The sequence below is a fragment of the Kogia breviceps genome, chromosome 4, assembly GCF_026419965.1.
Source record: "Kogia breviceps isolate mKogBre1 chromosome 4, mKogBre1 haplotype 1, whole genome shotgun sequence".
NCBI classification, from domain to species: Eukaryota; Metazoa; Chordata; class Mammalia; order Artiodactyla; family Physeteridae; genus Kogia; species Kogia breviceps.
In genome coordinates, this window is record NC_081313.1 from 148,380,403 (window position 1) to 148,402,927 (window position 22,525).

The window sequence follows — 22,525 nt, forward strand, 5'->3', positions numbered from 1 at the left end:
GCCAGAACTAACAATAAAAAACGAGGAAAGATCCCATTCGTAATAGTCACAAAACTTAGTAAATATCTAGAAGTCAGTTCAGTGTTCACCTGAAAAAGTCAGTGCAAAAGGATAGATGAAATATTTTAAACATACATGTTAACATTAATAAAATATAATGTTAACATATGATCCATCAACATATAAAGCCACTGGCACTGGCAGAGGGAAAGACAGATCGGTGGAAAAGTCCAGAAACTGGTCCCTGTTTACTTGAGAATTGTATTTTAACTTAGACAATTTTAAAGTCTAACTTGACTTTTTGTCTAATTGACTGATTGAAGCATTGCTAATTCATTTAAACAGAAATTAGCTATTGGCATCACAGCATACACAAATTCTAGTCAGTCGAAAAGATGCAAATGCAGCTAAATGCAAGAAGCAAATACACAATATAGGAGAGAATTTCTGTGTAAGTGTAGGGAGTACAGAAGCCTTCCTAAGTAAGCCATAAAACTCGGAAGCCATAAACTCAAAGGTATTTAATTACATGAAAATGTAAAACTTTTCTACAGTTCAAGACATAAACAAAACAAAATGACAGACACAAAAGTTTGGTAGTGTATTAACATATAATGGTGACTGTTGATACAGAGAAGAACCCACCAATAAATGCAAAAGGATAACCAAATTTTATAAAGGCAGTGGGTGGTTTCTAACTGTATGAGCAAACCACTCAGAAGAAACACAGCTGGCTACTAGACAGATGAAGAGGGGCCAACTTCTTTAGGAAATGCAGGTTAAAACCATGGGATTTTCTTCCCTCTGATGGGCAGAAATTCTAAAGACTGATAACATCTGGTGTAGACGAGGGACCAAACACACGTTGCATATGTTAAGTATAACAAATGTGTTCAAATTTGGAGTGAGGCTTGCAGCATCCATCAAAGTTCAAAACTCTCTTGCTCTTTGACCAAAGACTTTTACTTCTAGGCACCTGCCCTCTGCCAGTACTCTGCCTTGCACAGAGCGTGCATCAAACAGGCACCCGCAAGTCCGATGAGGGAGACTTACGTAATGGGGAAACTCTAGCGACAACCTGGATGTCCTTCGGGGGGGGTCTGATGAAGGAAATGAGGATCCATCCGTGGTAGGGAGGAACGTGTGTGTGGAGCTCGGGGAAGGCCTGTGAGCAGACTGGGAAGATGGCCTGATACGTCATCAGGTCCAAAGGAAAAAGAGCAGGTGTAGAAAAGGACATGTCTATTATTCCACTTAGAAACCCACAGTGTATTTGTAAATACTATATATGTATGTATGTACATATTGAAACACGCATATATTCATGTGTACACATTTGTGTATCTGATCCTGAAAATGCACAAAAGACTGTTAATGGCAACCACCTCTATGGAAGGGAATAGATCTTTGTATTTTTAGTCTAGTTTTCCTAATCGTGGGCAAATTTAGAGTTAAATTTTTATGTAAAAAATTAGGCAGTCAGGAGAGGCCTAGTGACTCTTTTGTGGGCTTCTCTCACCTCAGGATGCACTCTCCGTGCCCTTTCTTGTTTCTGGTTTGTCTTTTGCAGCAGACACCACTGAAAGGAGCGTCTTGTCATCCCTTGTCAACCGCCTGAGGTTTTCTTGCGCCCTCTAAACCCTCACCACCTTTGTGAGCTGCTGTTTCCTGCTGAGGTGGTGCCTTTCCCCTCACACACACCCCTCTGGTACCTTGGGAAGTCCCGGGGTTTCTCAGTGGGCATTCTAGAATACTCATCCCAGAGATGCAGTGGGTTTTTCAGCCACATGCATTTGGGGAAAACTGTGTTCCTATATGAATTATCCTCTTGGGAGTCCACGATTCACCAGAGCTCTTGAGACGGTCTAGGAAGTTGAGTCAAGAAACCCTTATAGCTCTGTTAATTCAGGATTTCCTAAATTTCTGTGACTGACTGTGGTACTGCTTTTTCGGTCACAACCATCCTCATCAGCTTCCATCATAGACTCCCTGGGCAGCGCTGCTCAGACTCTGTCCTGGAAGTTTTACAGTCCCAGGATTACCCGCTGCTTCCACGCCCACCTGACCCCGTGCTGTCACTCTGTCAGCCTGGCACCTTCTCCCTGCCCCCAACTCATTCAGGCCGCAGGCCCTGCCCCCGCTCTGGGATTTGGTGATAACGCCTGGGAGCGGTGGCCCAGCACAGCCCACGGAGTTGCTCCGTGTGGCTCACAGGGGTTAATACACACAATTGGAGCCCTTAGTGGAACATGGGAAGATGATTTAAATGCAGGTGTCTTATTTCATAATCCCCGTGTCTCTGAAAGTGGGAGAAACACACTGGGAGGGCCATATGTTTTAAGTAAAAGGGAGACTCTGTTTCTCTGTGGGAGTAAAGAACAGTCCCTCACAGCTAACAGGTAACATAGGGAGTTTGTGCTGAGTCTGTCGTGTTGGGCCTGTTATACTCATTTCTATGACCCTTGGGTCCCTATTGACATTTGCATTTACTGCCCATGCTTGAAACTCCCCAGCGTCCCTGTCTTGGTCACGAGCCCTGATTCTGTGGACCTAGAAGTTCTTTGTGGGAGCTTTCTAGCAGGCCTCTCCCCCAGTGTCCCCACCTCCAGCCCCTATGGCGGTCGTAGTGCTTTTTCGAAAACACAGAGCTCCTTGTTGTGCAGACCTGCATGCTCCTCGTTGATCCGATCGATCCAGTTCCCAGGAGAGCGTGTCTGCAGGGCCCTCTGTGGTCTGCAGTCCTGCCCCCAGCCAGGCACCCTGCACCCCAGGTGCTGCAGAGAACTTGCTGGGGTGCCCCGTGCCTTGGCAGAGACAGCTCTCTGCCAGATGCCCTTCCTTCGTCTCCCCCTGTCCTGCCCCTCCCACCTCCCTTCCTCTGAAACCTTCAGCCTTCTGTCTGGCAGAGTTACTTGCTCAGCTCTGTGCTTCCACAGCGCTGGTCCTGTGGCCTTTGAATTCCCTCCACAGCCGTTTTGCCAGGTTGTGAGCAGCTGATTCCCCTTCATCGTTTTCTTCCCTCAGCCCCACACCAGGGACGCTCTCGGGCACCGTGCAAAGTTAATCTTCAATTTCTAGTTGTTATGACGTTGTTGCTGTCATGGTACCACCTACGTTCACAGTAGGATGGCTAAATGTGTGGGGGATGACTGTAAATACAGATTCTTTGTAAATGCAGGTTCCTAATTCTTCCCCCTTGTAATATATTGTCCCCTTAAATTACGTGTCGTTTTAGCTGCTCCAGCTCTATCATTGGACTGTCACCTGGGGAGCCTGAGGCAGCAGAATATCAAAGAGGGTAGACACTAAATTTTTAATGTAAATGTCAACCAGGATACCTACTAGCTGTGCAAAGGGGGGCCCAGAATTCAGGCTCACAGCCTATTAGCAGATAGTTGGTTTCCCTGCTTGTGTCTCTTCTGTCTGTCGCCGTGCACTTGACTCCTATTAACTTTAACAGGAATTATATGTGTGCCCTGAGGGGCGAGCATAGCTTTGAATGGGGGCTTCCTCACACTGCTTTTCTGTCTTGTTTACTTTTAATGAATCCCACCCTGTAGAAGTGGAAGAATGACAGGATGTGTTTGAGAAAATGGACAGAGTTATTACATATTTTCCCTGCAATCCAGAATAGCATGCCAGCTCTTCTTCTGTTTGTCTTCTTTGGTTGTCAGTGGGAGATAATTTTGGCTTGCTTACTTTCCAAATGAGAATCTGAAGTCCAATACAAACGTATCCGAGGAGAAACGTGACCCATTCATTTTTCAGAGTCTGTATGAGCCCTGTGCAAGGTGCGGAGAATAAAGAGACAGATTTATGGACTTCAATAGATATGTACCTAGCATTGAATGTGTTCCAGACACTGTTCTAAATTCTATCAGTTATCTACTTTTGCATCACAGAACACTTCAAGACAGTGACTGAAAACCACAGCCATTTCTTGTGCTCAGGATTCTTTTCAGTCAGCAGGTGGGGCTGGGCTTAGTGGGGTGGTTTCTGCTGCTGGTCTCATCTGAGATCACTTATTCAACCAAAGTCATCTGGTGATCCACCTAGAGTCTAAATGGCTCCCCTCATCTGTCTGGCAGCTGGTGCTGGCTGTGGGTTGGGCCTGTTATTTCCAGCAGGCTAGCTTGGGCTTGGTTACATGGCAGTGATATTTTCAGAGGGCAGGTAGAGGAGCTGCATGCCCCTTGAGGCCTCAGCTTGGAAGTTGCACAGCATCACTCCTGTTGCAGTCTCTTGGTCAAGGTGAGTCCGCAAGGCCAGCCCAGATTCAAAAGGTGTGGAGCACTAGGCCCCACCTCTTGCTGGGAGGGCTGCAGAGAATTTTTGGCCATTTAGTCCTCACATCAGAGAGGCACAACAGAGAGATTGAGTCACCTGTTCAAGGTCACACAGCTTGGGACAATACAGTGTTTTAAGTGCTTTGAAAGACGCTGCTTGTTATTTTTATATTTTACACCCACTATTTGGAACAACTTATTGTTTTTCTCTGCAGCCTTGGAGAGAAAGGGTTATTCACATTGCTGTGTGAGTGCCATGGGTTGGAAGCTTCATTTATGTTGTAGCACTGAATTGTCATAACTAGTATGAAATGGAGATATTATTATGATTCCCAATATTCAGATGAGGAAACTGAGGCTCTTGGAAATTAAGTATGAGTCGAATACGAGAATGTTAGCTCACTGTTCCATATGCAAGAGTGGTCTCCCTATGTAAATTATAAATGTCCTGGCACAGATCTTTTTTTTAATCTCTTGTTTGCATCTGAAAATGGTTTTTAAAACTTTCCTGTTGCTTTATTAATGGCAGTTGCACATTACAGAAAAAAAGCTGGAACAAAAAACATCTTTTTCAGATGTCCAGTGGCGCCCCAAAATAGAAGCAAGATGAATATTCCATTCCGCATTGGCAACACCAAAGGAGATGATTCTTTAGAAAAAAGATTTCTCGACAAAGCTCTTGAACTCAGTATGATCTCCCTGAAAGGGCATAGTTGGTGAGTACACGTCCCATCCAGAAGCTTGTCAGAGAACTGGTTTACTTTTCAGACGCTGAAGGAAACACATGTAGGAGGCTGCCCATCCTGGAGTAGCAGGTACTGTAACTCGTTGGGAAAGACCATTTGTTACGGGGGTTCTCCTGCTGCTGCTTACAGACCCCTTAATATGGTTCCATGGCCGAGAGCATGGGGGGGCCACACTTTCTAGGAGCTTTGGTCAGAATTACCTTTGAAAATCTCTGCTCTGACAGCACAAAGGGTGCCATCCCATCTCTGGTGCAGCTGGCAGAAGCCGGTTCAGTGTAAGAACAGACACTGTTGCTCCCCTGAACATCAGAGAGAGTAGTTAATTCTGTAAGCCCCATGGAAGATGTATGTTCTCACGCATGAGAATAGCTGCCCGCTCCCTGCCCCCTGCACGGCAGGCTCATCGAAGGCTTGAGCTAACCTAGGTTACCTGTGAGCGTTAGGAAGGAATTTTCTAATGACTGAGATGTGTGATGCTCCTGGCCACCTGCGTTGGCTTTCAGGTGGGAGGTTGGACACGGTGGTGTCAGGTGCTGCGACCCTCGCACGAGCTGTTGAGGGGAAGGAGGGTCGTCGTGATGCTCATCCCGGTGCTCCTGCTCTTAGCGGCTGCATCGGTGGTTCTTCTGGATCCGTGGGAGGCATTCGGGCCTCTCTGCATAACGCTGTCACCATCGAAGATGTCCAGAAGCTGGCAGCCTTTGTGAAGCATTTTTTGGAGATGCACCAGCTATGAGCACATGCTAACCAATATACACTCTGTCCTTGAACAGTGTACAAAATTGAAAGTCACTTGGGCTTGGCTACAAAACCTAAACACACACAGTATTTTTCTCGAATGAACATGCTTATGATAGATTTTCTTCTTTTTTCAGAGAACAGCAAAACATCCACAGCTATGCCAAACTGTTGAAACTTAACCTTAATTATGACTTGAACTGGAAGCTTTTAAAAAAACTTCTCTTGGGGCTTCCCTGGTGGCGCAGCGGTTGGGAGTCTGTCTGCCGATTCAGGGGACACGGGTTCGTGCCCCGGTCCGGGGATCCCATATGTCGCGGAGCGGCTAGGCCTGTGGGCCATGGCCTCTGAGCCTGCACGTCGGGGCCTGTGCTCCGCAGTGGGAGAGGCCACAACAGTGAGAGGGCCACGTATCGCAAAAAAAAAAAAAAATCTTTTCTTGCTTTTCTACCAAATTCTAGCTGCAGTTGTCTTTGCTTCTACTTTTTCTGCGTAGGTCTCATATTCAGAGCCGCCTGTGGGTTTAATTATATGCAAATTGCAGGTTATTGTTTATAGAGACATACAGACACACAGCATGGAGGGTGGGTGGGGCCCTCTAGGTGCTGAATTCTGATCCTTTGCAAGATGACAGCAGTGGGGTCTTCTGGTTTCTTTCTTTATATGGTTATTCTCATAAAGCGATAAAAGTGACTTACTATATGTTTATATAGCAAGGTCTGTTTTTCATACCATGTAGTTTATATCTCTATGCATTTATATCTCTGTGCCTTTATATTTCTAATAATACGGTTCTTGTTGGTATATGTTGAGACTTTGAGAATTTGTTAGGATCCTTGACCTTGTGCATTATAGTATTAAGTTCTCAACAGCTGTGTGCCTCCCCTTCCCCCTCCCCTCTCGCGTTTTTTTTTTTTTTTTTTTTTTTTTTTTTTTTTTTTTTTTTTTTTTTTTTTTTGCGGTATGCGGGCCTCTCACTGTTGTGGCCTCTCCCGTTGCGGAGCACAGGCTCCGGACGCGCAGGCCTAGCGGCCATGGCTCACGGGCTTAGTTGCTCCGCGGCATGTGGGATCTTCCCGGACCAGGGCACGAACCCGTGTCTCCTGCATTGGCAGGCGGATTCTCAACCACTGCGCCACCAGGGAAGCCCCCCTCTCGCGTTTTAAGCTGCTTCACCAGATTTGGAAGCTCCCTGATTCGCCTTTACTTTCCTTTCAGTGGGTAGAAGAACGGTTGGTTGGTTGGTTGGTTGGTTCTTCGTTTTTCAGCTATGCTGTTAAACTAAAAATCTCTGTTAAACTCCCTTACTGTTTGTTCATGTGACTGTTCTCTTTGTGGTGTTTGACCAGTGATGCCGTGAGTTCGGGAAGATCTTTGCTGAAGAGTCTTTTCCCCTATTGTTCATCCATTGTCAGTGTTTTATGTTGACCGTGTGAAGGACATTAAAGTCCTAAAACATCTAAACCTTTTTGAATGAATTTCTTTACATGCTTTTTAGACAGATTGTTCTTTTATGAACTTTATGTTGGGAAAACGTGAGTCTAAAAATAGCGTCTGTGAAGGGTAGTTTGTTCAGAAAGGTGTAAGACTTGAATCCTATACATCCATGGTTTTAATGATTCAGCATACTGGTAGCTTTCCGTTGGCTTTTCTAATGGACATTGTCAACAAACCACCTTACAACACAGCTCACGGTATAAAGTTGTATGAACTTTGTCCCACTTAGGCTGGAAACATGCCGCTAGGACAGTTTGGAGCTGTCTTCATGTTTCGTTGTATTGTGTAATGAGGACTATACTGATCTTTCGTCCCAGGTCTGCACCAATTGGTTGGGTTAGTTGGGTTTCCTGCTTAGGGCTCAACCTTGCCAGTCTTGGTTCTCTCATCTCTAAAAAGGAGGATTGAAATAACTCCCTGACTTATCTCGGGGATGTTTGAAAGCTGAAAACAAGGGCTCAGTGCAGGATGTGACTGTTTAAAGACAGTAAATGTTTCAACAGCAAAAGCCGGACAGTCCATGGACGCCATCCAAGTGTTCACATATAATAGTGCTCAGAGTCTATTTTGTCTCCTTCCTCATCCATTCATCTGATGGTCACAAGTCCCTGTGGTTTGTACCGGCCCCAAGTCTCTTGAATCTCCGCTTATTTCCATTCCCGTTGCCACAGCCAGCTCTGTCAGCGCTCCGCGGATCATGTCAGCAGCCTCCTCTGCCCCTCCCTGCCCCGAGCAGCACAGCCCGTTGGACGGTCACTTCCCCTTCGTGCTCCTCCTTGGTGCGTAAAAAAGCCCAGACTTCTGAGCCTAACAGTCACAACTTTGTGGTGTCTGGTCTGGCTTCTTCTTTCTTGTGTTTCTCGTTCTTGGAATGTGGCGTGCATATATGCCCATGCTACGTCGGGTAAGCCTGGAGTTCCTGCCCCGACTCAGCAAGACTGACGTTCCTTCAAGACACCTGCCAACCTCCTGCCCTTGTTTGTGTCTCCTGCATTGGAAGGATGCTCTTTTCCTTTGTTCTTATAAGCGTGACCCGTTTATCTCATCACAGCCCCTTCATTCTGTGTTTTCCTGTGCCGAGGGTGTCTGCTTACGTGCCTTCCCCATCAGAGCAAGGACTAAGCCCTGTTTCTCCACCTCCATCACCTGGCACCCTGCCTTGCCCTTAGAAGGTGCTCAACTACTGTCTGTTTAATGAATGGAAAGGCAGGGCTTCCTGCACTTCACAAACAGCCTGCAGTAAAGGCAGAGGTACAATCTCACATACGTGGATGTTTTCATTTTTCAAAAGCTTACTATGTAATTTCATTCTTTACTAAAATTTAAAATCTTGGAGGCCTCCCAGACTCTTCTTTACATATGTGCGAAAGTGTTTGGAAAACGGTGAGCCACTGCATTCACACCAGGACAAAGGATAGTCACTGTTGTCTGGAGCACGGATCGCTGGAAGGTACTCATGGAGCGAAAACCTTGACCTTTGTATGTCTCAAGTGAGTGAACGGACGGCAGTCTGCTAACCACGTGGAGAGAGGGGAAGGGGAGATAAGGATGCAGGCCCCAGGTCAACAGGCTGCGGGAGCCACAACTGGCCAGTCTTTTTTTTTTTTTTTTTTTTTTTTTTTTTTTTGTGGTACGCGGGCCTCTCACTGTTGTGGCTTCTCCCGTTGTGGAGCAGAGGCTCCGGACGCGCAGGCTCAGCGGCCATGGCTCATGGGCCCAGCCACTCCGCGGCATGTGGGATCTTCCCGGACCGGGGCACGAACCCGTGTCCCCTGCATCGGCAGGCGGATTCTCAACCACTGCGCCACCAGGGAAGCCCTGGCCAGTCTTTAAGAGTAAAAGCAAAGTGGACAGACAGGGGTCTTTCCGGCCTTGGGAGATCTGTGTCAGCCTTGGTGGCCTCACGTTCCTTTAGAGCCTCCGCAGTGTCCTCCTCCTTCTCCCAAACTGCTTTTGACTATTTTTGTCTTTCACAATGTGACAACACATAATCATGATCCTACCACCTAAGTGAGAAAGAACAGATTTGCTCCCACGTTGCTTATGTTTACCTCCACACACCGCTTCATCCCCAGCACTGTGGCTCTGTTCTTTGCCTGCACAAGAAACAAAATTGTTCTGTTCCGTGCTAGTCTATGTTTACCTAAACATCTAATGCTGTCTCGTCACAACTTAGCAGATGCTGGAAGGTTTGGCAAGCCCTTAGGTGAACTATGTGATGTAACAAATAATTAGTCCCTTTTTTCCCCTTTAGAGCTTAAGGAGCCACTGAGACCCCGTAAAATGGACAAGACCCATTGATAGTTGTCCAGCTCTGTCTAAGTCCCTTGTAGGTCTGGCCTTGTATCACTCTGGGATTAATGTTTGTTGTATCGTGTTCTTTGGAAGGAAAATAAAATGAGGAAGAATTTTCTCACATTTGATCCGAATGAACAGAACTAAAAAGTGAAATGCTACTGTGTCTGCAAAGAAATCAATCACTTTAATTGCAAAGAAGATTCCCTGCCTCTGTTAGAAATTGTGCTCTTGGTAACTTAGAATCAGAATCCATGACAGTTTGTGATGAATTGGCTCCTTTTGGGCTAAAGGAGGTAAGAAGTTCTAATTACCCCTGGATTATTCCAGAGTGGGTGGAAAAGCTTGATCAAAGAGATATTGGGAGAGAGTTAGAAAAGCTAGCAGTGAGCAAAGATTCATTGCATTTCTTTTTAAGAATCTAAAGAATAAAATAGTTCATTTGTTGTGACAAAAACAAGAGCCTGTGGTGTTTGAAATCCCAGAGCAAATTGGATTTTCTAAGAAAATAGGGAACTGGGCATCTGAGTAAAGTTTACGTACCCAGAAGTCCTATAGTTAGGTTATAGAAATTGGCCTTGCTTAATTGTTAGCACACGAGAATACTGACAGCCTTGCGCCTCACTTGGGGAAAAGTATGGAGTTCACACTTTGAGTGTTTAAATGTGTAAGTAATTGGCACTAAGTTGAAGGCAGTCCAAAATGTTTTATTCAAATGAAAGCATAATTTAAGTTAGTAGAAATGTACTCAGGGTCCTCCTAATGAATGAATCTACTGACCCAATCCCTTTTGGTATCCTAGCCTTTGTTTCTCTTCCGATTGCCAACAATCCCTGAAGAATAGGCTGGATTTTAGGTTGACGCATTTTATTTTGAATGGTGTGTGTTGATTTTATGTATCTATATAGATGTAGATATATACTTATAGATATATTTTCAAACATAAAGAAAAGTTGCAAGATTAGTACAAAGAACTGTTGTATGTGCTTTACCTAGATTCACCAATTATTACTATTTAGCTTTATTTGCTTTGGCATTCACTGTCTCTCCATATATACATGTTTTTTTTTCTCCTGAACCCCTTAAGGGTAAGGAGACATTGTGCCCTTTTCCCTGGAAATAGTGATTACTTCCTAAATGAAACAAAATTTTCTTACCAAACCACAGCACAGTGGTCTAAGTCAGAAATTTAACATTGATACTGTTGACTGATGTACCGTCCATATTCAAATTTTGCCACTTATTCCAGTAACACCCTTAATGGCTAATTTTTTCAGGCCAGGAACCAGTGTACAATCATGCGCTGCACTTAGTTCTCATGTCACTTTGGTCTAAGTATGAAGTAATTCTTCAGCCTCTTTGTTCTTCCTATTATTGAGAGTTTGTGACGAGTATAGGCTGGTTGTTGTGTAGAATGATCCTTGGTCTGGGTTTGTCCACTGTTTCCTCATGGATGTTTCATGTGATGTGCTTTGGATGGGGGTCCACAGAGGTGACAGTGTGTCTCTCTGTGCATCCTTACAGGAGCCACCTGATGGCCATCTGTCTCATTAGCATCTTGGTTAAGGTGGTGCCCACGAAGTTTCTCCACTGTCAAGTTATTATTTGTCCCTTTGTAGTTAATAAGTAATTTATGGAGAGATAGTTTGAGACTCAAAGTATTCTGTTCTTCATCAAACTTTTGACTTACATGTCTGGTTCATAGAACCAGTAATTCAGGTGGATTTATTTGATGAAGAAGGTGAAGTGATTCTTAATGCTTACTTCCCACCAGTAGTTTTAACAAGCCACTCTTCTTTCTCCCGAAGGAAAAAAAAATCCTAAAATATAAGCAGCAGAGGTGTGCAGCACAGTTCATTGACAAAAGGCAACTGTTGGAGGACATATATTCCAGGAGCTCTGAGAGTAACAAACATATTTTGAGAATGTGAACAGTAGGGGCAAGTGTGCTTTTTGGTGAATCAGGGAAGGAGGAAAAGAATCCCCTGATCGGGATATAGGGACCAACTTGCAGACTTTTCCTTCCCTGTCTAGTCAAGGTTGTTGATTTCTCAAGAGTTGTAGAAGTACAGCCCTTTGGCCACACAGACCTTTAATCTAATAACCAGATCGTGAACCACATAGCCTGATGATGCTTTAAAAGATGTGAAATATATCTATAACAATCTAAAGTGAAAGTTGCTTCTAATGACTCTAGCCCAGCAGAATAGGCCCCAAGAGAAAAGTAAAATCTTGGCTTCCATCTAGCCAGGTGAAGAGCTGTAGGCATCCCAAGAAATGAAACTTGAAGTTGAGACGTAAGAAATGTAGGAAGTTACAAGTCATTCTGGGGGAAAAAAAATAATGATCTTATCCAGCAGAATAAAAAGCGGCTAGAGGCTGAATCATTCTTTCCTGTTCCCTTCCTCCAGTTTAAAACCATAGGTTCTTTAGGTTGAAAGTCCAGGGGTTGAAGCAGAAATCTTTAGGAGTTCTTAGGAAATGACAGGTGAGCAGGTTAATAACCTCGGGTAGGAGCAATTCTGCTGTAAAACACACTGGGGAAAATACTTCTGAATTTCTAATGAATTTAAATCTAGGCAGTCTAACATATTTTCTAAAGAACTATGTTCAAATTAAGGCTCCAGCTGATGTTACCCAGTCGCCTCCCCCATTAAGCCATCTCCAGTTCTCCCAATGTCATATTGTTCAAGATATGGTGTCTTCCATGAGCAAGGTTCTTGTGCATACAGGGGCAAGACGTATCAGTTAGGATTTTGTTGGTCACAATAGATAGAAACCTTGGTCCCAACTGGCTAAAGTGAACAAACAAACAAACAAAAATTATTGGTTGATGTAACTGAACAGTCCAAAGACAAGGGCCAGCCCAGATCTGGTTTACTCCAGAGGCCCATGGTGTGTATTCTTTGGAGCCTCCTTTCTAGGACTCGGCGTCTTTGTCCTCCTTCGTGTCATGCTTCAGGATAACCACATTGGTGACATTGCCTCTTCAGAACAGGTCTGTAGCTCTGCTTTCCTCACCAGAGTGTCCAGCCTCAGTCTGCTTGGGCTGCCTTAGGTCAGGTGCTCGTCCCTGTGCCCATGAGTAGGACCCGGAGGAAGGGACATGCTAACTGGCTGGAATACAACAGGACCCATCCTTGGAGCTGGGTAGCTGGCCAGTCCCACCTAAACCATATAGGAGCCTGTGCAGCTTGCCAAATAAGTTCTGCTTTTTGTTGCCTTTATGGAGCTTACAGCTTCATCAGGGAGGCAGACAAACAAATAAGCAAATGGATACAAGATACGAAGTGAAAGAACAGAGCTGTGAGAGTAAATGTCAGGGAGACACAGTCCAGACAGCGGAATGGGAAGTGACATTTGAGTTGAGATCTGAATGGTTGAGCAGGAGTTAATCAAGAAAAGAGGTTAGGGAGAGACAAAGGCCACGTGAGCATTTGGGGGAACATTTATCACTTTACTCTCTCTTAGGAGAGTTGGTGTGTGATGCTCAAAATATTGAACAACTAGTATGGTCCCCTGAAGAGGGCAAAATTACAAGTGGCCAAAAGAGGATGACTGCAGGAAAGCAGCAGCTCGCTGTAGGTGGCCACAGATGAGTGGCCCACTGCTGGGGTCTGAGGCCCACAGGGTTAGGGCTGGGGTGGAGACTGTTAACCAACTAGGATGGAAGTCGTAGATAAGTATATCAATAACTGGTATGGCAGCAGAGGCACGTACCTGCTGGATTTCAAGCCTGAGTGTACCCCCTTTTTTTCCGGGCCTCTTTCCACTACTTACTGACCACCAAACGGTCCCTATGCGATATTCAATAAATGAATATCATGAATAAACATGAATATATGAATAAACATATAGATGGCTATATTAATAGCATGGGAAAATTATCTGCATTCATGCCTGATTGATATTGATAGAAGATTTCGCCCCAGAGCAAACTAGCAAATGCTTCCCTAGATTCCGCAGAGCATCTCAGATGGTGATTTTCAACTCGAGGCTTCTGGGATTTGAATCAGCATCTGCCTGAGGTTTGCAGGTTGAGGGGAATCTCAGCCTGGAGACACATGTTGATTCCACGGTAGAGTGTTGGAGGCCCACACGGAGTAATAAACGTATAGTTGTGCTCTTTTTGAACCATGTAATACTTATTGACTTAATGGGCACGTTAAAACAAAAATCATGAGGTGAAGCGTTAACATCTTGATTCCTGTCTTTTCTTGAAGGGGGAGAAAATGTGGGCCTGCATTTCAGCATGGAGGTTTGTCTGCAGCCAGTAGAGGCCGCCTCTTTAGATGGTGTGCTCTAATTTGCTTTTCTTCCACCTTTCTCACCGTTTTCATATTTGTTCCTTACTTGCCCTGGGGTCCCGGGTCTGAAAAGAGCGAGATTTGAGCTTTCTATTGCAAAACCATTGCAAGGTAAAACGAGGACGATGGTCCTGGGCACCACGCTCCTGGCCTTCTCCACTGTTTTAACCCCAGCAGCAGGAGCATAAACTTTCCAGCTGTGTGAAGGACTCAGAACTGAGCTAGAGCCATCCCCAAACCAGCTGAAGTTAGTCTGTTAGCTTTGTGCAGGCTGAAAGCTTTAAGTAAGCATTTCCGGTCATACCTTCTGGTCATTTCCCTTTAGTGTACCGTTTCCACCTCCAGGTTCTTCTCTTACACCCTGAGAGGCTGGCCCAGAACTAACCGAGGAGCCGCCACTTGGCTGAGTCATTGTCATTAGCCTCCTTTTAGTCTCTTAAGCATCTCTCCTGTTTAGGGCTGAAGTCTAGTTGTATAAGATTTCAAGTAAAAACTCCCATCCGCAAGTCACTGATCCATTCATCCAACCTTACCTAGTTAGTTAGCGAAATGGGGAATCGTATTGGCAAGATCATTGTCCTTAAGCGATTTGGAGCCTAGTAGGGAAATTCAAATGCCAACATGCAGTTGTCCTACTCTGGGACAAGTGCCTATCAGGTAGGGTTGCAGATAAAATACAGGACACCCGGTTAAACTTGCACGGTGTATTTGTTAAATCTGATAACCCTAGCACCGGGGAAAGTGTTGGGTGCAAGGGAACACAGGTGAGGAGGACCAGGGAAGTCTTCGTAGAAGCACTGCCATTGAGGCCAACACAAGAGGGGTTAAGCCAGAAGAGGTGGATGATAGGGGAGGGCTCTGTGAAGACAGAATAGCACGTGTGAAGGCCCTGACTTGATAGGTGCCCCAGGAAATTCAGGGGCCTGAGGTTCAGGATGTGGGAATATGGAGGGTGGAGGAGTATGTCAGGGGAGGGGAGACTGGAGACGCGATGAAGTCCTGCCATGGAATGTGGACTGGATCCTAAGCACAAGGGGTCAGCCATTGTAGGACTTGAAGCGGCAGAGTGACGTCAGGTGCGCATTGGAGAAAACTCCTTGTGGCTGGAGTGTAGTGACTGGTTCGAAGAGGGGGGCTGGAGACAGGAGAAGGCAGAGCGGTGCCCTGCTGCAGTAACGAGAGTGAGTGATGGCCGTGGCTGTGAGGGAGAGAGAGGAATGGATGCGCTACTTAGAGGAGGGATGGGTAGATGCGGGAGATGAGGGAAGAGAAAGGTCGTGTATGAAGGTGGTTCCCCTCAGTGGGACAGGAGAGGTAGGAGAAGTGGGCACTGCGCTGCCCTTTACCTGTTTGCCTCAGGCCGGCTCCCTGCCTGTCCACTGCTCTGCTCCGTGTCACAGGGCTGATCCTGCAAACCCCATCGCCCAGATTTCCTCACCAGCTCTTTTCCAAGTAGGTTCAGCCAATGGAGAGCATTGGCCGGAGGTTGGAGGGCAGGGCGATGGGAGAAGCCAACGTATTTTCCCTCGCCCTCCGCCCTCCGCTCTCTGTTTGGGCAGCCGCAGCAGGGCTGGTGGCCGCTGTGCTCTGAGTGGCTGCCCCACCAGGCAGCCCCTCCCTCTGGGCTGCCAGCTCCTGCCTGGCAGCTGTGGCAACACCACTTCCTTCTTTGCCCCCCAGCCCAGCAGTGGGGTGGGCGTGGTTTCCTCTGCTGTGACTCTGGGATGTCTCACCATCCCATTTGGCCTTTTATTTATTTTTTTTTTTAAATTTTTCTTGCGGTAGGCGGGCCTCACTGTCGTGGCTTCTCCCGTTGCGGATGGAGCACAGGCTCCGGACATGCAGGCTCAGCTGCCATGGCTCACGGGCCCAGCCGATCCGCGGCATGTGGGATCCTCCCGAACCGGGGCACGAACCCGTGTGCCCTGCATTGGCAGGCGGACTCTCAACCACTGCACTACCAGGGAAGCCCCCATTTGGCCTTTTAGCTTTTTCATCACCATGTGAAATTTGTCGTATTGAACTACCTGTCACGGGCTGTTTTTCTGAGTGGACATTCAGTAATATGGACGTGTTGGATTTGAGGTGCCTTATGAGACATTTAAATGGAGACGTTTAACAGGAAGTCATATATAGATTGAAAGGTGCAGAGAGTGGTCTTGGATGGAGACAGACTTAGCTGGTGATGGAAACTAGGGGAGAGGATGAGGTCCTTGAGGGAGATGGCATAGAGGATGAAGAGCAGAGAGCCTAATGCAGAGCCCTGAGAAATACCCCAAGGAAGATCAGCTCAACAAGAGACTGGGAGGGTGCCAAGAGACAGAAAACGGTCAGGAGGGTTGGATGGCGCAGAAGCCAAGGGAAGAGATTTTCAAGACAGAGACGTTGTTTAAGATATAAGTCGGGGGCTTCCCTGGCAGCGCAGTGGTTGAGAGTCCGCCTGCTGATGCAGGGGACACGGGTTCGTGCCCTGGTCCGGGAAGATCCCACATGCCGCGGAGGGACTGGGCCCGGGAGCCATGGCTGCTGAGCCTGCACGTCCGGAGCCTGTGCTCTGCAACGGGAGAGGGCGCAGCAGTGAGGGGCCCGCGTACCGCAAAAAAATAAAATAAAATAGAATAGAATAAAATAAAGATATAACTCGGCTTGGCGGTCACATAGATAAGGATTGAGAAGTAGTCCCCTGGACTTGTCAACGGAGAAATCATTGGGGGCTTCAAGGAGATCCGTTTCATGAGAGTAGTGGGGCAGAAACCAGATCGCAGTGTAGATGGGAGGGGAGCAATGGGGGGCAAGTCAAGAAATTGATGGCAAAGGGAAAGAAGGGAGGGGTGGATAGAAGGACAGGAGAATAGAGTGGAGGAGGGCATTTCCTTGTGGCTCTTTAACTCTGGCTGGGAGGGGCCAACAGAGAAGGAGAGCGTGAAGATGTAGGAAGAGAGGGTGGCATCCCGAGCCCAAGGAGGACTGGCCTCTGTCTTCAGCTCCCACCAGCTGGACGTTCCCTTTCTCTAGCTTTCCACGTAGGCTGTGGAAGTTGCCCCTTGCCTCCTTGGATCAGCTGCCCTTGATTCGTTTGTCCTTTCTTCTTTCTCAGCACATCTGGGTACGTTATGTGATGACAAACAAATCACTACTGACGGTTAATTTTCTTGAAAACCCCCCCAGGCAGGTACCATTTTGGAGAACTACATATTGTGCCTCAAAAAGCCAAAGTAGCCCATTTTTCCTCTCTCATTGGGAGAGATTGCTGTTTCTTGGAGAACCCGATGAAGAGGGTGACTCGCACTTAGGAGTAACGTTGCTTGCAAAGTGCGAAAGGTGAGGTAGTTTGGCTCTGAGGCCTGAGACTTCCTGAGAGACGGCAGACTCACAGCTCCCATTTCCCTCTGACCCTGGGCTCTGAGCTCATCCAATGAGATGGTAAATGAAGTCACTGACACGGTTGAAAGGATAACTTTCTTCTCTCTTTTTCATTCAGAGCAAATTTAATGGAATTTGTATACAACATATGGATGAAATATCCATACGATGGGGCTTGACTATATCCTCACAATTCCCCTTCCCTTTTCTACATCTGGCCCCTTTAGCTCTGCAGACGTAACCCCACACCATCAACCCCCCAAGTCGGTCCACTGAGCGTCTCTTCCTCCTTTGCATCTGGTCGTTGTCGTCACCTTGCTCTCCACTACCGCCTCCTGCGGTAGCTGTTAGGTCCAGGGAGGTTGGTTCACTGTGAGCAAGTAACTGTCAACTCCATGGACAGGTGGAAGTGACTTGGCAGCCGGAATGAGCCCACCCTGAGTTAATTATACCAATGAGGGTCAAGGAGAACGGGGATGCAGCTGGTGTGCAGAGCCCCGGCAGTTGTGAGACACATGCTCCTGAATCCACATGTTGCTCCATATCCAGCCTTGCCTTTCTTGGTTCTCTCTCTTGACTCCATCCAGGTTTCTGCTCTCCTTGTCCCTTTGGGGAGGGAGGTCAGGACCGGCCCAGGTGTAGTCCCCCAATGCTTCCTACTTCCAGGCCCTACGTAGGCTTGTATATCCACTTGCTTGGGTTGCCCTGGCATTCGTGACAAGAAGTTGAGTGGTTTCTGCCCTAGGCTGTCTTTTTCTGGCGTCCTTCCTTGCTGAAATGTCAGAGGACGCCACTGAGAGGGCATAACTGCCAGTTGACCCGAGAGCTGGACCCGGGCAATCAGAGACTCCTCCCCCCCTCCCCCGACCTTGGAATATACATTCTGCCCACCGTTCCCACAGTGGGAACCCTTTTCAAAAACTCAGCCTTGAGAGAGGAACGTGTTCTTGAGACCATGTGGACAGTATATGTGACTGAACCCTGTTAAGATCTCTGTGTAAACTCAAGATTCTGGCGCGTGGGTGCTGAGATATGTTTGTCTTTCAGCTGACCAAGGCAAGCTTTGTAAGCAGGTTCCCTTGCTTGTTGAAACTGCCACTGACTAGTCTGGAGTGGGCTGCCTCTTTCTTCAGTCTCTCGTTGTCCTCTGTGTATAGGGGCCAGTTTGCACCCCAGCAGATAACCTTAATGCTTTGTTTGCTTCCAAGTATGTACAAATCAAGTAATGCTTTTGTGATGAAAATTATACAGCATTATACAGAGAACCAAACATATACTTTCCATTACATCTTTGATGTACTAGTTGGTGTTAAATGCAGATGTTTCTTCACCCGTGTTCTTTGGACTGTTTTTTCATTCGTGTCTATTTTTCTTCAGATGATTTTCTAGTAATTTATACAAATTTGTGAATCTGGATAAACTAATATCTTTGACTCTCAATTTCAGGTTGCATCCTTTGCTCTCCAACAGTCATTGAAGTGCTGTTTTCAATATGTCCAGGCAGGGATTCAAAATAACAAAAATGCTTTTGAAAAATAATGTCGTAGGTTGACAGAGTGGTTTATAGATGTTAGCATAGGCTTATGCTCTTAATTCTTCCTCACAACCCTGCTTATCATGGCTGGAATTGCTGCTACACCTGTGGGGGCAGCTGGGGCCTGACTGGGCCACATGCCTCTTAGGCCCCAGCTAGTAACTGGGGCTTGTACCCACGGGGGCAGCAGGGCTCCGAGAGGGAGAGTAGAAGCCCAGAGGGACCTGGCTCTGAACTGGTCCACCATTGTTTCTGCTGCTTTCTATTGGCCATGGCACATCACCTAACTTCAAGGGTGGGGAAATCAACTCTGCCTCTTGATGGGAGAAGTTAGAATGTCACATTGCAAAGAGTGAGGACACAAGGAGTCAACCTGGAGCCATTTTTGCAATTTTGGATGGTGCTTGGTGCCTTCCTCAAGGAGGTCGTACAAAACCATTTTTCAAACATCCCAGGTTCCTATAAATCTCCACCTCTGCTTTGGCGTCCCCTAAACATTCCCAGTCAGTTTTGGTGAGGGGACACTTGGTGACAGTGTTCTCTTTCGAAATGAGTAGTTCCATTATCGACATTACATTGCTCCCCATCCATTATTTACAAGGTTTCCCTGTTTGTATGTGCAAAATATTTATGTGTATATTTTGAGACATAAATTGTACAGGCCTCTTTTTTTTCTTTCGCACACCCTAGAGATGTTATAGAGGGAGTAAATGTGTCCAAATTTGGGGGAAATTGGAACAATCAAGAGTTACCTGTATGGAATGCTGTTAACGATGACAATTCCCGCTACAGTACCTTTCCTCTGAGACACTTAGGGTCTGTCAACAGATTAAAAGTAGTAAAAGATGCCGATGGAGAGAATTTTCATTACCTTGTGCTCTGAAAACTTGGATTTTCATTGGTTTGAATGGGCCTGAAAATGCATTTTTCTTAGTAGGGGCATAGAAGCCTCTAGCGGTATACTTAATAAAGCGAGGTGAGTTATAAGCAATCATCTGTTGGAGGGTAAATGTACCACACTCCACTTTAAGAAAAATACAATATAAAAGTCTTACCATGGAAGAAAATCTTTAAAAAAAAAACTTCAAGAAAAATAAAGACATGACACCATATTCAGTTTAAAGTCAGTGACTTATAAGCAAAGCAAAGCAAAGACAGTCTGATTAAGGCCGTTGCATTGTTCTCGCATTTTTTTAGGTCTCACCCATTTCTGTGGCCTTTTTAGAACCTAAGCTTCTAGGGCTCAGAGACGTTCGTCTTGACATAGGACTGAGCAAATGCACGGAGAGGTTCTCAATAAATAGGCATTAAATTCTAAGTCCAGAAGGGGCCTTGAGATTCCTTCTCTTTACTCCTTTGTAGAACTGTTTTAACCAGCCCCCCAAAACAGAGATTTTCTTTAAATCTCAAAATTCAGACATTCCACAATCAGAACTTACTTCTCATATTGCCTTGTGGTCTGCTGTGGGCATCTGTCGAATGGTGTGAACTGTGCATGGGGACCATGGCCTACCCTCCAGGCCCACGGTTTGGGCTGCTGTGGTGCCATGCTGTGCCCAAGGGCCTTCTTCTTTGGAGGTCTGGGCTCCAGTGAGCCTTGGTCATGTTCTTTTATGGAACCTTGGGTGCTTGACCACTCTGACCCTCAGTCTCATTTGCAGGTTCTGGGGAAGATTAAATGAGCTCACGTGATATCCAAGTGACTGAGGCAGAGTACACTCGGGATGAATCTCTGCTTGGTTTTCATTGGCTGCAGAGGAGGGGATGACCCTAGGGGTGAGCTCCTTGGACTCCAGCTTTGGAGCCTCTCCAACTTGAATATGGGTATGCCTCTCGTGGATTTTGTTAAATGCAGGCTGTTATTCAGTAGTTCTGGGTGGGGCCTGGATTCTGTGCTTCTAACGAGCTCCTACGTGACGGTGACACTGAGAGCAAGGGTCCAGCTCCTGCCTTCCTCCCTTTCCGGAATAGCAGGACGTCTGCCCCCCCGGGAGGAGAAAACATCAGCAGCATGACCACTAGTAACCAGTTTCCTTCGCAGGCAAGGGACCTTTACCACTGCTCCCAACCATTTTGTCTGAGGCACAGCAAGCCAAAATACTGAGATGCTGAGGTTTGCAGCAAAGAGGAGCTTTATTCACGAGGCAGGCAACCAAGTGAGGAAGTGACGTGAGAATAGGTCTCAAATCCGCCTCCCCAAAGGCAAGGGGCTTGGGGTATCTATGGGACAAAGAATAAAGAGGCAGGGCAGTATGAGGCATGGGGAGCATGAGGAAAGGTGATTGGAAAAAGGTGTGCTCATCATCGTTCTGAGCTGGCGTAACTAGGCAACAGGGCTCAGCACATTCTCTGGCTGGAGTTTTCGGCCCTCTGATGGCAGGAGGTCAAAAGGCACTTGCCCAGGGGGAAGATCGGTGGTCCTCTCCAGTATTAACAGGCTCAGCCTAACTAGGCAGAGCTGATTCCAAGTTCCTGGACAATACTGGGGCAAAGACGTGCAAGTGTTCAAGCTCCTTTGATGAGTGAAGACAGGATTTGACTAATCATGACACATGGTTTCACCTCCAGACGAGCAGAAGAGAGCTGTAGGCTGAGTCTGGCTCCTGGCACCTGGAATTGGAGGCAGATGGTTTAAAAATGGGCTCTCCCACCCTCTGTGTGATCTCAGCTAGATAGACTATTGAACCTTCCTGTGCCTGTTTCTCCACCAGCAGCATGGGGACACTCGGAGTCCCTCTCTTGGGGGCTGTTCTGGTGGTTCAGTGAGATATAGATGCATGCACAGGCACATGGGAGACACCCAGTGTGTGTTACCTCCGTGCTTATTTTTATTAGGAGACCAGTATTGTTAGAAGATTTCTGGTTTGGACAGCAAATTAGATAGGTGGTCATTACTATAGTGTATGCAACAGCAATTCACATTACCACTTGCAAAAAGGTAGTTGGTTGTCCAATGGAGATTATAAACATCCATTTACCATGAGCTACTGAACAGATACTTTACACAGTAACTCCTTCAAGTACTATTTCAAATCAATTCTCTTTGTTTTCTTAAGCAATTGTTAACCCCCAATTTTGTGAATAGTACCAAGTAAGTCACTTGAAAATCATCTAGAGCAATCTATTTCACTTAGCAAGCCTAAAGCTGTAGTTCAACAATTTTATTTCCTGTTCTATGACAAAAATTACTCTGAACAGCTATCCCCTGGATAAGTAATCAGCTCAAGCTACTTTGACTGACTAAATCTGATTTACTGAGTTAATAAGCCAGTTGATGTAGAATAGGTCTAATGCATATTTCTCATCCATTCTGCATTAAACTGTTTCCCATGCCTCAAATGTCTTTTGTCCCATTCGTGCATATCCAAATTCCTACTTCTGTGCTGTAGGGCTTGGCTCAACTACACCTGCCTTTAGTTAAACTTTTCTTACCTGCACAACTGGAGATAATTTTAGTCTCCTCATGACTCCCACGGGGCTAGCTCTGTCGTGACACTTGACTACTTGGTGACATATTTTATTTTAAAAAGCCTTCCGTTATTTCGTGCACATCAAACAGTAAATGCTTTCTGTTAGCAAACGTGCATAACCATTTTCTGAACTCTTCTGCTCCTGGCAAGATTCATGAACACACCAGGCAAATAAAGTGAAAGAGGAGACAGTACATAGTGTTGTATTCAATTGGGTCTTGATACTTAAGTGTGACTCTTAACCAAGGATTATGCAGTAGTTAAGGACACAGATTAAAGTTGTTTAGAG

At 46.2% G+C, this 22,525-nt stretch overlaps 1 pseudogene; it reads right to left on the reverse strand.

Moving 5' to 3' along the window:
* The window catches only part of LOC136794138 (centrosomal protein of 78 kDa-like), a 113,133-nt pseudogene that overhangs the window by 31,090 nt on the left and 59,518 nt on the right, over positions 1-22,525 (reverse strand).